Raw genomic sequence first — 14,150 nt, 5'->3', positions numbered from 1 at the left:
GGTCACCTTTCAGGGCAAACCAGCTGGCCCCCACCCGTGCACCAGGCCTCTATCCTATATAATAAAATGGTAATATGCAAACTGACCCTAACAGCAGAAAGACTGGGAATGACTGGTCACTATGACACACACTGACCACCAGGGGGCAGACGCTCAATGCAGGAGCTGCCCTCTGGTGGTCAGTGCGCTCCCACACGGGGAGCTCTGCTCAGCCACAAGCCAGGCTGATGGCTGCCAGTACAGTGGTGGTGGCGGAAGCCTCTCCTGCCTCCTCAGCAGCGCTAAGGATGTCCAACTGCAGCTTAGGTCTGCTCCCCGCTGGCAAGTGGCCAAGTGGACATCCCCCAAGGGCTGCCAGGCTGCCAGAGGAATGTCTGACTGCCAGCTTAGGCCCAATCCCCCAGGGAGCAGGACTAAGCCAGCAGGTGGACATCTCTGAGGGGTCCCAGACTGCAAGAGAGCATAGGCCAGGCTGAGGAACCCCCCCAAGTGCACAAATTTTTGTGCACCTGGCCTCTAGTTAATAAAAAGAGTATAATGGTTGTCACTGATCATCTGTGAACAATGTGGTTAAAAGAGAATACAAAGATACTATAAAATTAAGTATTTAATTTTAAGAATACAGTTCATAACCTTTCTTTCCCAAAGCTGTAAGGTTATAACAACAACAAATTGTATTTGTCTCACTTTTCCATGCTTATAAGCAGTCAAGTAATATGACAAACAACAACAACAACAAACCAACTTCCTGAAGTTTGTTTCTCAGAATGTTTTTTCTGGTTAAGAGGTTTTAAAAATGCTTAGCACAGTGAGTGGTACCAAGTAAGCACTCAATAAATGTAGTGATTAGTGTTGCAATAAAACTTTTCTAGTATTTTTTAATCACAATCATTTTTTCTAAGCTTTATCTGATAAAGGAACTTTATAGGGGGTGAGGGAGAAGGGGTCATACCTGTTAACCTAGCACAGAACTAGGGATCATGGGAATACACTTTCATATAAAGACAAGTAAGAAGTTATAAAGGCGAGGGAACACATCAATCCCTGAATAATTCCCAAGGGAATCTTCATTTCTGTTCACAAGGTACAGTGACCCCTTTGAGTTATTAAATTTAGAAAACTGTCTTTTCCAACACTAATAAGCTTCTCAAACACTTATGGTCTATGAATCATCAGTGATCTGCAAGATACTGCATAGAAAATAAATCAATACTAATGGTATTGTATCATTTAGAATGTTTTATAAACAAGTAAAAAAGCAAATAGGTGAAAAAGTAATCACTAAACTCAATTCTGTAGTTTTTAATTTTAGATATTAATTTGCTTTAACAGCATGGTCTGCTATAGCTAAATATATCAGAAAGTTAAGTTCAATATCAGGTGATTTAGATATATTGACAGAATTCAATCAACAGTAATGTGATACACCCTCTCTAGCCAATGCATATATTTTATGTCTTCCTTACAATTTAACAAATCTTTGTATATTTGGTCTTAATAAAATTCAAGTGTCTTAATACACTTTTGACAATGTTCTTAATGTTTGGCAAATTTCTTAAAACTCTAGTTATTAATTAGACTGTTTATTATGTAATACAAACAGAAACTGGTATTTAAAGAGGTTTAAAACTTAAAGATCACCATGAAATAAAGATATTTTATTAACAATGTTATGTTAAATGGATAATAAGAATTAAAAATTAAATTTCTTCAACTTGGTCTTTTGAGATACATCATTATTTTCAAGATTAACATCAAGGTCTGAAATAGTTAATGTAACTTAGTAATTTATAATTACTTCTGACTGTATGAATTACTTTAAAAATAGTCAAAGTTGGCATTGTATTTACATCATTTAGCAATTCTACTTTTCTTAAGAGTATGTTTATATTTTAATAACATTGAAACAAATATGCTCTAGATTTAGAACATACAATTTGTGTGATGTCTTCTACTTTCCCTGCCTTGGTTTGTGCCAGATATCACAGTTTCATAACCAGGTGGCAGCTGAGGGTCTTCTCAAGTTGTCCAACGTGGTATGTCCCTTTACAATCACTAGGTACGATCTCCTGCACTAGCCTAGTATACTTGTGGGCTTTTTCTTTTTTTCCATTATTCACTACTCAGTCACACCCAGGATAGTCTCCTGAATACAGGCAGCATCAATTTTCACCCCTTTCCTAACCTCAACCTGGCTAAGGTTAGGGGACAATGTTATATTCACTACTTTCCATTGTTATTGGTGTTAAAGGGGTTTTATGAGACCTGACCACTCTAACAATGATACTATAAAAAAAAAAAGCTTTATGAATTTTAAACTGAAATAAGAATGAACTCGTATAACTTTTATAAGTAGTAGAAAGCTTCTGTGTTGAGCATAAAGAATATAAGGGGGCCAAAAAAAAAAAAAAAGACCACCTCAGCCTACAAACATCCTACAGTCTGGCACCTACATAACTTCCGATCACCTTTTACCAAGTATCTATAGTTCTTAATGCCTGTCACTTTGACCTTATTTGGTGTTCAGTTCTATGCTCTCTCACTACTCAGGACCTTTTTGAACACTGTTTTTTTTCTTCGAGAATACTATTTTCTCCCTCTTCATCAAGTTATCTCTAATTCATCAAGATATTCCAGCTAACTAAACACTCCCTTAAAAAAAAAAAAAAAAAAGCTGCCCCTAATCCCAGCAGTTGGTCAAATTATCCTTCTAAAAGCCCTCATATTAAATACCATGGACCTCTCTACAGCAATTGAAATGTTTCAATTTTGCACTTACTTATATGATTATTTGATTAATACCCTTCTCTGTCTTTAGGATGTAAGTTCAGAAGATCAACAAGACCCATGTCTAGTTTACTCACTATTTCAGTGAGCACATAATAGGCATCAACATATATTTGTTGAAAAAAAGGCACTGACAAACCACCAGTTAGAGATAGAGAGAGAGAAAGAGATAGGGAACAAATACTAAGTTAATGACCCTTACATAGTTATGTACCTTTAAATCACTATGACTTTTTGGGTAAAAGCAAAATAAGTACAGAGCCATTTCATAGAACTCTTTAAACTTGCTACTTTTCAGGGAAAACAGTTCAATTCTTGATAGTAGAATAGATGGAATGGTAATTTACATGACCAGGTCAGCTGTAAATAAATTAGATGCATTTAAAATGTAAATTAAATGGAGAAAACATAAGCTATTATATCTTTAAATTTATTTATATATAAAGTTTATAATATTTAATTATGTACTATTTACTACTGATCCTAGGAACTGACCTGAATATGAATTTCAATTATGAAAAGAAAACCTCAGTATCCTTTGATAAAATTTTCCTGTTTTAACTACAATGTTTAATTTCCAACTCACATTCAGAATAACTTCTTTAGAACTCCAACATTTTTCCAGTCATAATTGCAAAAAGTTATTCACTTCCTTATTTTTTATGCAAGTGTTTTGTTTTTTTCCTATTTCTTTTCTGACCCACATTCTGGAAAATAAAGCTTTAAAAATATAAAGGCTAGGCATATCATTTCTAACCACTTTCCTATTTTACCAGGTGATGCTGAATTTTAATCCTAGCTGTCAAACTAGTAAACATCTTTCCCTCATCCCCTCATCCCATTGGAAGCTTTGTCTTTACTTGAGTTACTCTTATCCATGCCAACCTAGAAACTCTCAACCCAAACTATGATTAACTTGTGTCCTCCCAGAAAGCTGGCATGATTAACTTTACAGAATTCTAATAGCTTCTTTACTCTATATATTTACATACACAGTTTGATGTCATTTTACAGTGCTTTTCAAATCATGATCTAGTCTTTTTTTTTTTAAAGAAAATATTAAAACCTTCTGTTTTATCTTTGTTTTTATCAACTATTCAAACCAGTTCCTGGATATAGAAAACATTATAAAAATGGTAAGTTAACTATGTCATCTGTATTATGAATGAGCATATGATAATTTAGATCACTGATTAAAATAATAAAAGTCGACCTTAGGCCTATATATTATATCTTATATCAGACTGAAACTGACTTACTGTCTACCACTTTATGACTGACATGCTGCACTTTCCCAGGATAGTGAGAAATGTATTTTGCAACAAAGCAAAATATTTAAAAATCAAGATAGATTATATTCATTGTTCTCCTCTCAATTGACTAGGTTTTTCAACTTGTTGGTTAGGAAGATTTGATCAGTCTAACAGTGTTTAGTCTGTATCAAGCTATGATGATTGTTAGCCAATATTCAATTCTCTTCAAGGTATTCAAGGGATATATTCATGTGATGATTAGGGGTGAGGGCTACATTTCTCTTAGGTTAATCTAGTTCTCATTTCTTTATTACATAAGTATATTTTTCCATTATAAAATTACTACATAAATATAAGCTTACTGTTAAAAATGAAAATAAATCCAAGTAATGCTAAAGTACACAAAACAAAAAATATTCAACTTTCTAAGCATTCCACATAGGTATTTTCTATAAAAAATGATATAATTTGGTACATATTGTCCAGACCTTTTCTTATTGTATTTCATACAATTTCTATTTCATAAATATATATACATGTAACAAAGTTTATACTATATATGCAAATTTATATATTTAAATACATATTTAAGAAATTTTTAAAAGAATTCTTAACATTTGTATGTTATCTGTATGTGTTTTCTTATATATATATATAAATGGTATCATACTCTGCATATTATTTTGTCTTGTTTACAAGTTAGCTTGTCTTAGAAATCTTTCTATGCTTTTAGCCTGCAAATCTAAATTTTGCATGATGGTTGTCAATTCCCATCTTCAGATACTATAGGTAGTATGTCTTAATTTTCTATCTTTATAACATTCCAAAGTAAACAGAGCACTTCTTTCAGTGACTACGAAAATGAATATTATAAATTTTTCCATTGTAATGTTTCTTCTTAATTAAAATGAAAAGGATTTTAGCAAGTATTCATTCAATTTACAATGATTTTTCAAATCTCTTAAAATGTTTAAACCCCCTATGAACTCATATTCTAATAAAAATATATGTATAGTAGTATACATAAAGAATGCATATGTATATTTAGTAAATCAAGGTCTAAAATTAATAAAAACTAAACTTATTTTTTATAAAAGGAAAAACAATATAATAGAGCAAATTTCTCTACTAATTAGAAAAATTTTAAAAATATGTGCACTATTCATTTTCTGAGTCATTGAGGTAAATTGTGCAAGAGGAGCTGATGAGGAAAATCAAGAGAAGCCGAGGAAGAAATATTTTTAAAGAATTCTTACCATCTGTAAAAAGAAAAATAAACTTTTAAAACGGTTTACTCACATATTAGAATACAGAAACCACAGACAACAGGAGCAACAGTTAGAAAAGCAAGATTAAGTTAAAAATCTATATTATATGAGTCTCTCTATATATAAGAACACTGGAGTAATGTGACTATCACTTTTGTTTTCTAACAGGCAACATTCTGCTATGTTCTTCAAACTAGAAACAGAAGTCAAATCAGGTGAATAGCAAACTAACATCTACTATAGAATTTACTAATCCTGAAAATACTAAACTGGGACCATTTAAATAAGATATGCAATAATATAAGCTGTTAGGTTTTATTATCCAAAGAAGTTAGGAAATACTGTACTATTTCTAATAGAAGGTAAGTTTCATTTTTAGACTTCCATGAAAGAATTAAATGTCAATACCTCCTAAATGGAAAAAAAAAAGTATTCATAAAGAGTGGCATGATATGGAAAGCCAGCATTACTGGTGATATTGTAGCTCGTATGAGTCTTCTGATATCTAGTGAACTGAACACTGTAGCTTTAATTGAAGTTTCAATGTTATAAACAGTTAGATGTCTGGCTCTGGCCAGCATTCTAATACCATCAGCAGAACAGAGATGGGAAGCATAAACAAACCTTTTAACTAGATTACAGTCTCTAAAATGGCCAAGAAATCCTTCAGCATAAACTCCTGTGTGACAAATGTCTAAGGAAAGTGATTTTGGAATAATGGTAAAAAAAGAACAAAAACAGGCTCTAAATTTCTGTCATTACTGGAACTTGTATTTGACTTTTAAATATTTTGATATTGCTTAATATGCATTAATGATAAACTTTATATTTAATTTTCCAACTAAACCCTTTTTTCTCTTACATAGCAGCTGCTTTTTAGATCATTATATCCCAAGGAAGCTATTTAAAAATCAATACTTTTCTTTTGTTGAATCAAGAATAATTCCTTCCAGAAGCATCAGCAAGTGTATGTATATAAAGCCTAGATTATTATTTTTAGGGACTAGTAACATTAAGAATATATGTATTAAGTTAATTAACGCTCAACAGATTAAGTCAGCTTCTGGATTTAAGTTGTATATAAAAAACAATAGCTTTGAACACAAGATTAAATCTAGATATAATTTAGCACTTGGTCAATCTTAAGAAACAACTTAGGTCTGCTTCTAACTTCTGATATATAGTCATTAAATTAAGAAAAGAAAAGGCAGCACAAGAATGTAAGTTATAACCCTAGCAACACACAGAAATTTTTCCTCTCAATGATGGAATCTTGGTTGGTTGGCAAAGAACTCAGTGAAACATGCATGTCCAAAGATTTTTCGCCCTTACAAGGTTGGCAACTAATTTATGTAACTCATTTTTGACCTTTAAAACAATACATCCTAACAAATTACTCAATGATATAGAATTTAATTACAAGTTCTCTAAGAAAAGGTTATATAGATCAGCTAAAATAAGGACTCAAATCAGAATTAGTCACATCCAACTCTGAATGAAGTATATGCTTTTCAACAGGTATGGGTATCATTAGTGATTTTCTTTTCCATTATGTCCAGCTATATTAGAAGATATACCTTAATATATGTTAAGCCTGGTTCTCACCTTGTTTCTTTGAAGAGTTATACTGAGTCTTTCTAATTTCTGAAACCTTACATAACATAGAATACTTCAAACAGAAATGCTGACGAATTAGAATCTTTACTTTTAACTGAAATTACCTTTAGATTATCTAAGGAAATTATTTGGGACCATAAACTTATTCTATCTCATCAATTACTCAGATTGTTCTTAAAAGCAAGAAACCATTTGTTATAAACTTTCTTTTCTGAAGTATAGTAGATGACATAGAATAGTTCTTTAGCATTTAAAAATATTTCCAAACCCCATGGTTCCTAATGCATTGGCATCACACTTATAGGATAACAGAGTCAATGTTAAGTATGTAAGATAAATGTATATTTATTTAGGATGGATATGAAAGTTACTTGATTAATAAAACAGAATTTTTAAAAAATTACTCTTTTTTCCTAAAAGCAAGATGTAAAAAATCAACTCTGGTCAACTGGGTCAAAAAGTATTTTAATGAAGTGCTGCTTTAAAGAAGTGTATCATAATAATGACATTTTAAGAATCCAACAAATTGTCCATTCTAATACTAAAAATATTTCAGACTTGAAGCAGTAGGCAAGAAGACACTAAACTTAATCCTATTAATTTTATTAATTATGAAAATATTGCAAGATAGAGGGTCCAGAAGAAACATGTATATACACCAAAGCACTAGGCAATATAAACTCTCCTTTGTTTAGGTTTCCCACTATCAACAGAGGTATATCAAAAAATTTTCCTGTAAATATTCTTTGGGTCACAAATTGTTGGGTCCTCCAAATAATTTAGCATAGGAAAGTGGTAAATGTAATTCCATGCAAGATAAAGGAAGTTTAATATGTAGGAGGCCTAAGTATCATTTTAGCCTTACAAAGAGAAGAATGACTTTATGCATATTTTATTTTAAGTTGCACAATGGTCTGCATCTATGCTCCTTATAAAGGATTGAGTTTTTTTTGTCTGTCTTTCTGTCCTTGAAAACTTTTAGAAGTTTTCCATCACTCAGTCAATAAGCTACTGGGGCCATGATTTTACTAATGTTTCCCAGAATACTTAGTGACTGATAAAAAGTCTTTATTGTGACTTTGTTTTGGATTAGAAAGTGTCATGAATATGCTGTTACTAACTATTTTGCTGCTATTTAATAAAATGCTCAATGCTGTTTTGTCAGGAGTAGGTTTCCTTGTTTGTAACATGGGGACAATGCTACAAAGTTCACCAGGACTGGGATTGGTAAATTTATCACAGTACTAGACCTATATAATAAATGGTAACTATGATTATTACTAAAATAGAAAATTAAGAATGAATGTGAGAGAGATCAGAATTGATTCTTAGAGTCTATTTACCTTCACAAGATACTGTATCAGCAGGGGATTCCTCCTTCTTTTAAATTGTGAATCAGTATTATTCTAAAAGTTATACTTAAGAGGGCAAAGGAAATTCATGAAATCTTTTTCTCTCTAATATACTTTAAAATTACATGTGAAAGCCATGACAGGAACCAAGACAGTATTCTTTGTTTTTGAAACATCCAATAAGCTAAGAAACTTCCAACTCATTTTATTAAAGTTACAGAAACAATATCACAAAACCAAGATTAAAAATTGCAACTAATTTAGAACAAGAACTGGGAAGTGTCTTATGAGGACCTTGGAGGAACATATCTAGTACCCATTAAAAATTTCAAAACTCCTAAATAGTGTATACTAAAATTACTCCATGATAATTAAGTCATACTGTCAGCTTAAACTATGATAGAAAATAACTAAGTGCTCAAAATGATAAAGTACAATGTCTTCCAAGTAACCATGAAAGACAAAGATAACCTGTTAATATGAGATATAAAAAGGAAAAAGTTACTTTTGAGAAAAAAAGTTTAAGTTGAGAAAGTTTGGTTTTATCTTTTGTTAATAATTTATTAAGAGATACTTCAAGGAACAGTGCTGGTCATCTTCAAATTAAAGCATATAACAATAAAATACTAGCAATGGTAACCACATAAACTATTTTCATAATCTAAAATTAGTGAATTATATACAGAATAGAAATCCCCAGAATACAGTATTAAGTGGAAAATTTTACTTTATATTTTTCTATTTTAATAAAATACAGCAATATCTTTCTTAAACATGCATTTTTCCACCTAACAGTATCCATTTAAGTTAATACAAAATTTACTTAGGTAGAAACATCAAAGTAAAGATATGACCAATACACTTCTAGAATACAATTATGATATCTCTTCACATTAGCTGTAGGGACCACCCTTATTTCTCAGATGCCTAGAACAGTGCCTGACAGACAGTAGACACTCAAGTGATGTTTAATGAATAATCGCTAAGTACAATGTGTTCTGCACATACATTCAAAATCCAGACAAGTTTGCAAAGGTACATAGGTTGGATATAGGTTTTCTGGCTGACTTCATTGGGTCCCACTGATGACTAGCAGTAAATCTTCATATCCATAGAAAACTGGAAAGTTGATAATTGTCTGGGTAAGGACCAAAAAAAAAAAAGTCAGGGAAACATGTCACCTAAGTAACAGTTGTTTTTAAAGAGCTGGTAAAAGCCACCTAATCACTCTGACAACCTACTATACCAGTCACTCAGTGAAATGAAATTTAAGTGTATCCTCAACATTTGCTAGTATGTTTTTCATTGGAATTTTTTATCATCCTTTATTTAAAATAAATTACTTTTGTCAAGTTGTGTCCCGTAAAAGAATTAGGGGGATATGTTTTTACTTATTATGAGTACTATATTGTTAATAGGATTTAACTTGGCCATTGGAATAAAGTGAGAGCCACAGTAAAGATTACCAAAAAAAAAAAAAAAAAAAAAAATCATGGTGCTGAAGAAATTGTAGCAAGGAGGAAAGGATAAAGGAGAAAGGAAAGGAATCCCACATATGGAATAAAGAGATTCAAATACGCCTAACGCTAATATCAATTATGACAAAGAACCAGTAAGGCCTATAGTGCACCAGACACCGTGCTATCAGGGATATAAATGCTAACAAGTCAAAAATCTGTAGTTCTAAGTAATTCATAGACCAAGACTCACAAACAAATATTTATAATACAATATGCATTCTTCTTATATATGTGTGTCTTTAAGAGTAAGAATGATATTTACTGATTAATTGGAAGTGCAGGGGGAAATAAGCACTAGGAGAAGCTGAAAATAATTCCCAAAATAGAAATAATCCACCTATTTAAAAAAGTCAACAAATTATAAATGGACAAAATTATGACTTTATGACTTTAAAGCTATTTACTTTAATATTCTTAGAAGAATATGCCTCCATATAAAACCCTTAAGTGCTATACACAGAATTGTGATTATAGTCTAATTTCTTTGTTTAAATTTTATTTGTTGATTTTGAGAGAGAGGAAGGGAGTTTAGAAAGATGGAGAAAAAACACACATATCGATTTTGTTGTTCCACTTATTTATGCACTCTTTGGTTGACGATTGTATGTGCCCTCACCAGGGATCCAACCCACAATCTTGCAGTATTGGGATGAAGCTCTAACCCTCTAACCGACTGAACAACTAGAAAATGAAGTAGCACATCAGTGTGAATGTCAAGAGACCTGGGTTCTCTGGTCCATGCTCCGCCCACTAAAAGGTCTTGGAACCCTGAGCAAGTTCCTCAAGCTCTTGAACTTCAGCAATATGGAAAATGAAGAGCTAGAGAAACTGACCTCTGAAATATCACCTTGCTGAAAATTACAATCCTAAATTATATCTTAATACTTAAAAAAAATAAGCCAAAATAAAAAAATAAAAGGTTTTTTAATTGTAAATAATTATCCAACCCAGAGGAAGTCTGGAATCTTCAAAACACATAGGGGAACCCTAGGAGGTGGTAGAATAAGGAATGTTTTCAAAGGAAAGCAGAAACAAAATAAGTAAAGGTATTATGCTGAAGACTGTACATTTTTCATACAGCTGGGCAACTACCACCCTAATTATCCACATAATTTGCTTTACTTAAAATTGATTTATTCACTAAGTTCTACTTTCTATCTCTTATGTTAAGGCACTAAGGTATTAAAGGGAGAACAAGAAAACCGAGGTGGATATGGAATAGTATTGATGTTGAAAGAAAAACTTGAACTTGGCACAGATTTCTGCTTAAGAGCACGATTTACACCTCAGAGAAAGGTAAGAAACTGTTCAAATTTATAACAGAAAGGAGAGAAATAAGACCATATTGTTTACTGCTGCACAGCTTTTTTTTTTTCCTGTGTGTAAATGCCTGCTTTGCACACAGTTGATAAAATTTTACAGAACCAATTTCTACATATGCAATGCTTTCCTGTCACTAAAACATAAGAGCATTATGTTTTGGCTTTAACATCAAGATAATAAAAAATTAAAAGTATTATCATGTCTTTAAAATATTTATGTCAAACATCCTTGTAGATTTTTTTCTTCAATCCTTTCTAATTGATCAAATTGCTATTTTCATATTGCCAGTCTGATCACAAAATTGCTGCTTTACAGAAAAATATTTTTTGCTGACATAAATTATGGGATCAGAGATACCAATACAGTAACAAAAAAGGGTGTGAGAGAGAGACAGGAAGAGAGAGAAAGAGAGAGAGAATATGTGTTGCATCCATCTTCAAGGAAAGCATAAAGAAATGTATGTATGAAACAAAATACCATTCTCCAATGTAAGACCTAATAAAAGGCCTACATCATAAACATACTTCCTAGCATTTGTGAAATAAAATGCAGCACTGATTTTGAAAGCCATTCATAAGAACATACCGTGTAAAAACCATGTAAGAATAGTGATTTCTATCAAGATTGTTACTCTGTAAGCCTAAATCTAGTTTCATCTTTCGATGTATATCTAACTACAATGAATATACTAACTACAACTTCATGATTTCTTTTGAGTCATGAATACATATTTTAGAAATCTGCCTCCCTTCAGACATAGTGAGCATTTTGGTTCAGTACCCCAAGAGGGGAAAAACTCGTCTCAATTTACAACAGTAAATAAATAATTCAGTTAAAACCGAAAGTGGTACCAATCCAGCAAACTATTGATGGAGGGGCTTGGCCTTCCATGAAGCCAGAACAACATAAAGTTTTCAATGGGGATTACTTGTTCATACAAGTTACAACGACTGAAAAAAATACCCAGATTAATTATGAAATAGCTTACATTCTCATCTTATGTGGGGAAAGACCAGACCAGTGGTATTTAAACTTCAAGCATTTTAAGCTTTGAACTTTATATGCTGATACATGAAACAAACACTTAGCCACCCCCCCAAAAGCAATAATACAAGTCAAAACCTAACCAAAGGCCTCTATCAACTAAAAATCTGAAATTTCCTCGGCATGTCGGACAAAATGAAAAAAATGTAACCCAGAAAGCAAAAACCAAACAAGTCTGCTCCAACACTGAAGTCCATACCCAAATCACATACAGAACCACGCAGGGGAAAACACTCAAGTCCACTCATGGACCAGCAGTTGCAACACAATCCAGACCCCGACATTTTCCCACTCGGAAACAAACGCAGCGGGGCTTCTCCCGGGGAAGCAGGAGCACAGCCCTCCACACGAATTCTGCAAAGTGACACCCAGAAAGTGTGCCTCTTTCTGTCCCTTTCCCTGGCGCCTCCCCGGGAGAAGGAGGGGGTTGTTTTTGTATTCTCCCCCACTGGGGCAACACACAATCGGATGTGAGCTGGAGGAGAGAAACCACTTTTGACAACAGCAAATATTCACAAAAGTGCCCTTCCTCCTCTGACAGGATGGGCACCCTCCTCGCACACCCCTCCCCACTCCGACCCCTCCTACGCCGCCCCCCCCACCAGCACCACCCCCTCCTCACCCCGGAGCTACACTGCGTACACGGTTTGGTGCTACTGTTGCCCCGGAGTTAAAGTCGGAGCCAGAGGAAGGCAATAAAGCCCCCACAGACACACTTACCTTTCCTGCCCCCCACTTTTGAGTGCCTTCCCTGGAGCTGTGGAGGATGACACAAAGGGTAATAAAGGGGGGAGTGGAGGAGGAGGAGGAGGCGGCGGCGGCGGCGGAGAGCTGGGGAAGTGGCTGCTCCTGGGTGTAGTGAGATGTCTCCAGCCAGGGCCAAGCAGCAGCAGTAGCAGCAGCAGCAGCAGCAGCAACAGCAGCAGAGCAGGGTCTGTGTTGCTAAGAGGCTTTTGGTCTCTTTCTCTCCTCTCTCGCGGCCAAAGAGGAGGGTGGAGGGGGCTCGGGAGGGAGGCTACTGGAGGGGTGAAGGGGTAGGAGTCGTAGATGGGGGTTTTCGAAGAAGAAGAAACTCCTTCTCCTTCTCTCTCTGGCTCAATCCCCCTCTCAGGTCTCAGGGCTGGAGGGTGGGGGAAGGAACTCAGCCGTCTTCCCTCCACCCCCCCTCAATTCAAGGTTGAAGTGGGGTAAAATTAGTGTCCTGTCCCTTTAAAAATAGAAATAAAAGGTGCCCCCCCTCTGCCACTGCCTCTCTCTTCATCATCAGCTGCTGCTGCTGCTGGGGTCTCTCTGCTTTGGGGGGGAGGGGGGGATCGGGTAGAAGAGACGGGAGGCACTCACTGCGCATGTCCCTCACTGATGGGAGGCTGGTTGGTTGAAGGCAGGAGGAGGGGGAGGGGAGGAAATGAGACGGTTTCCCAGAAGGCTATGAGGCTCTGGCGACCCGGAAGACATTGTAGCAGGGGGTAGAGGGGCGGGGCCGAGGAGTAGGAGGAAGTCGCTACTCAGTAACACCCTCCGCCCCCTCCTCCCTCCTAAGGGAAAGTGGAGGAACGGAAGTGGGCGTGGCGGAGGCCAAAGGAGGTCACGTGTTGGGGCGGGAGGTGGGCGGGGTGGGAGAGGCGCGTGCGCGCGGCATGCCGGGAGTAACGGTGTCTCCTTAGCAGCACCTGGTGAAGCTGGTCCGATCCAGCTGCGAGGCGAGCCTGTGGAACGGTTCCCGCTGTGGCTACATCTCGCTCTGCCCTAGTAAGGGCAGACTTTTCTGTGAGAGGTAACGTGGGGGAGGCTGGCCCCTAGTGGGGGCGCCAACAGTGAAAGGCGATCTAAAGGGCGGGGGGGGCTCACCCGACGACATGTTAATTATTGATTTTAGAGAGAGGACGCGAGAGAGAGGAGAGAGAGAGAGAGGGAAACGGGGATGGAGCCGGGACCCTCCCAGGGCACAGGACCACCCTCGACCCTCCAAGCCACTGCACCTTCTCT

General features: G+C 35.5%; 1 protein-coding gene and 1 long non-coding RNA gene across 4 annotated transcripts in view; one reads left to right on the top strand and one right to left on the bottom strand.

The window, feature by feature from the left end:
* Positions 1 to 13,666, bottom strand: part of LOC107181365 — a 192,275-nt gene extending 178,609 nt beyond the window's left edge. Inside the window, exons 1-3 of one of the 3 annotated variants that reach the window (XR_001513824.1) lie at positions 13,506 to 13,666; positions 12,885 to 12,921; positions 9,286 to 9,415 (exon numbers count right to left, since the gene is read on the bottom strand). This is a non-coding gene — a long non-coding RNA (uncharacterized LOC107181365). The other 2 variants (XR_435152.2, XR_001513820.1) reach the window with 2 other exon arrangements.
* Positions 13,667 to 13,784: 118 nt separating this feature from the next.
* ORC4 (origin recognition complex subunit 4) overlaps positions 13,785 to 14,150 on the top strand; it is a 66,730-nt gene continuing 66,364 nt past the window's right edge. Inside the window, exon 1 of the mRNA XM_006753590.2 lies at positions 13,785 to 13,938. The gene's annotated coding sequence lies outside the window, so the exon portion shown is untranslated. The remainder of the gene's footprint in view (positions 13,939 to 14,150) is intronic.

This window comes from Myotis davidii, unplaced genomic scaffold (genome assembly GCF_000327345.1).
Source record: "Myotis davidii unplaced genomic scaffold, ASM32734v1 scaffold110, whole genome shotgun sequence".
Lineage (NCBI taxonomy): Eukaryota > Metazoa > Chordata > Mammalia > Chiroptera > Vespertilionidae > Myotis > Myotis davidii.
The sequence above is the reverse complement of the archived record's forward strand: the minus strand, read 5'-3'. Positions and strand labels throughout refer to the sequence as shown.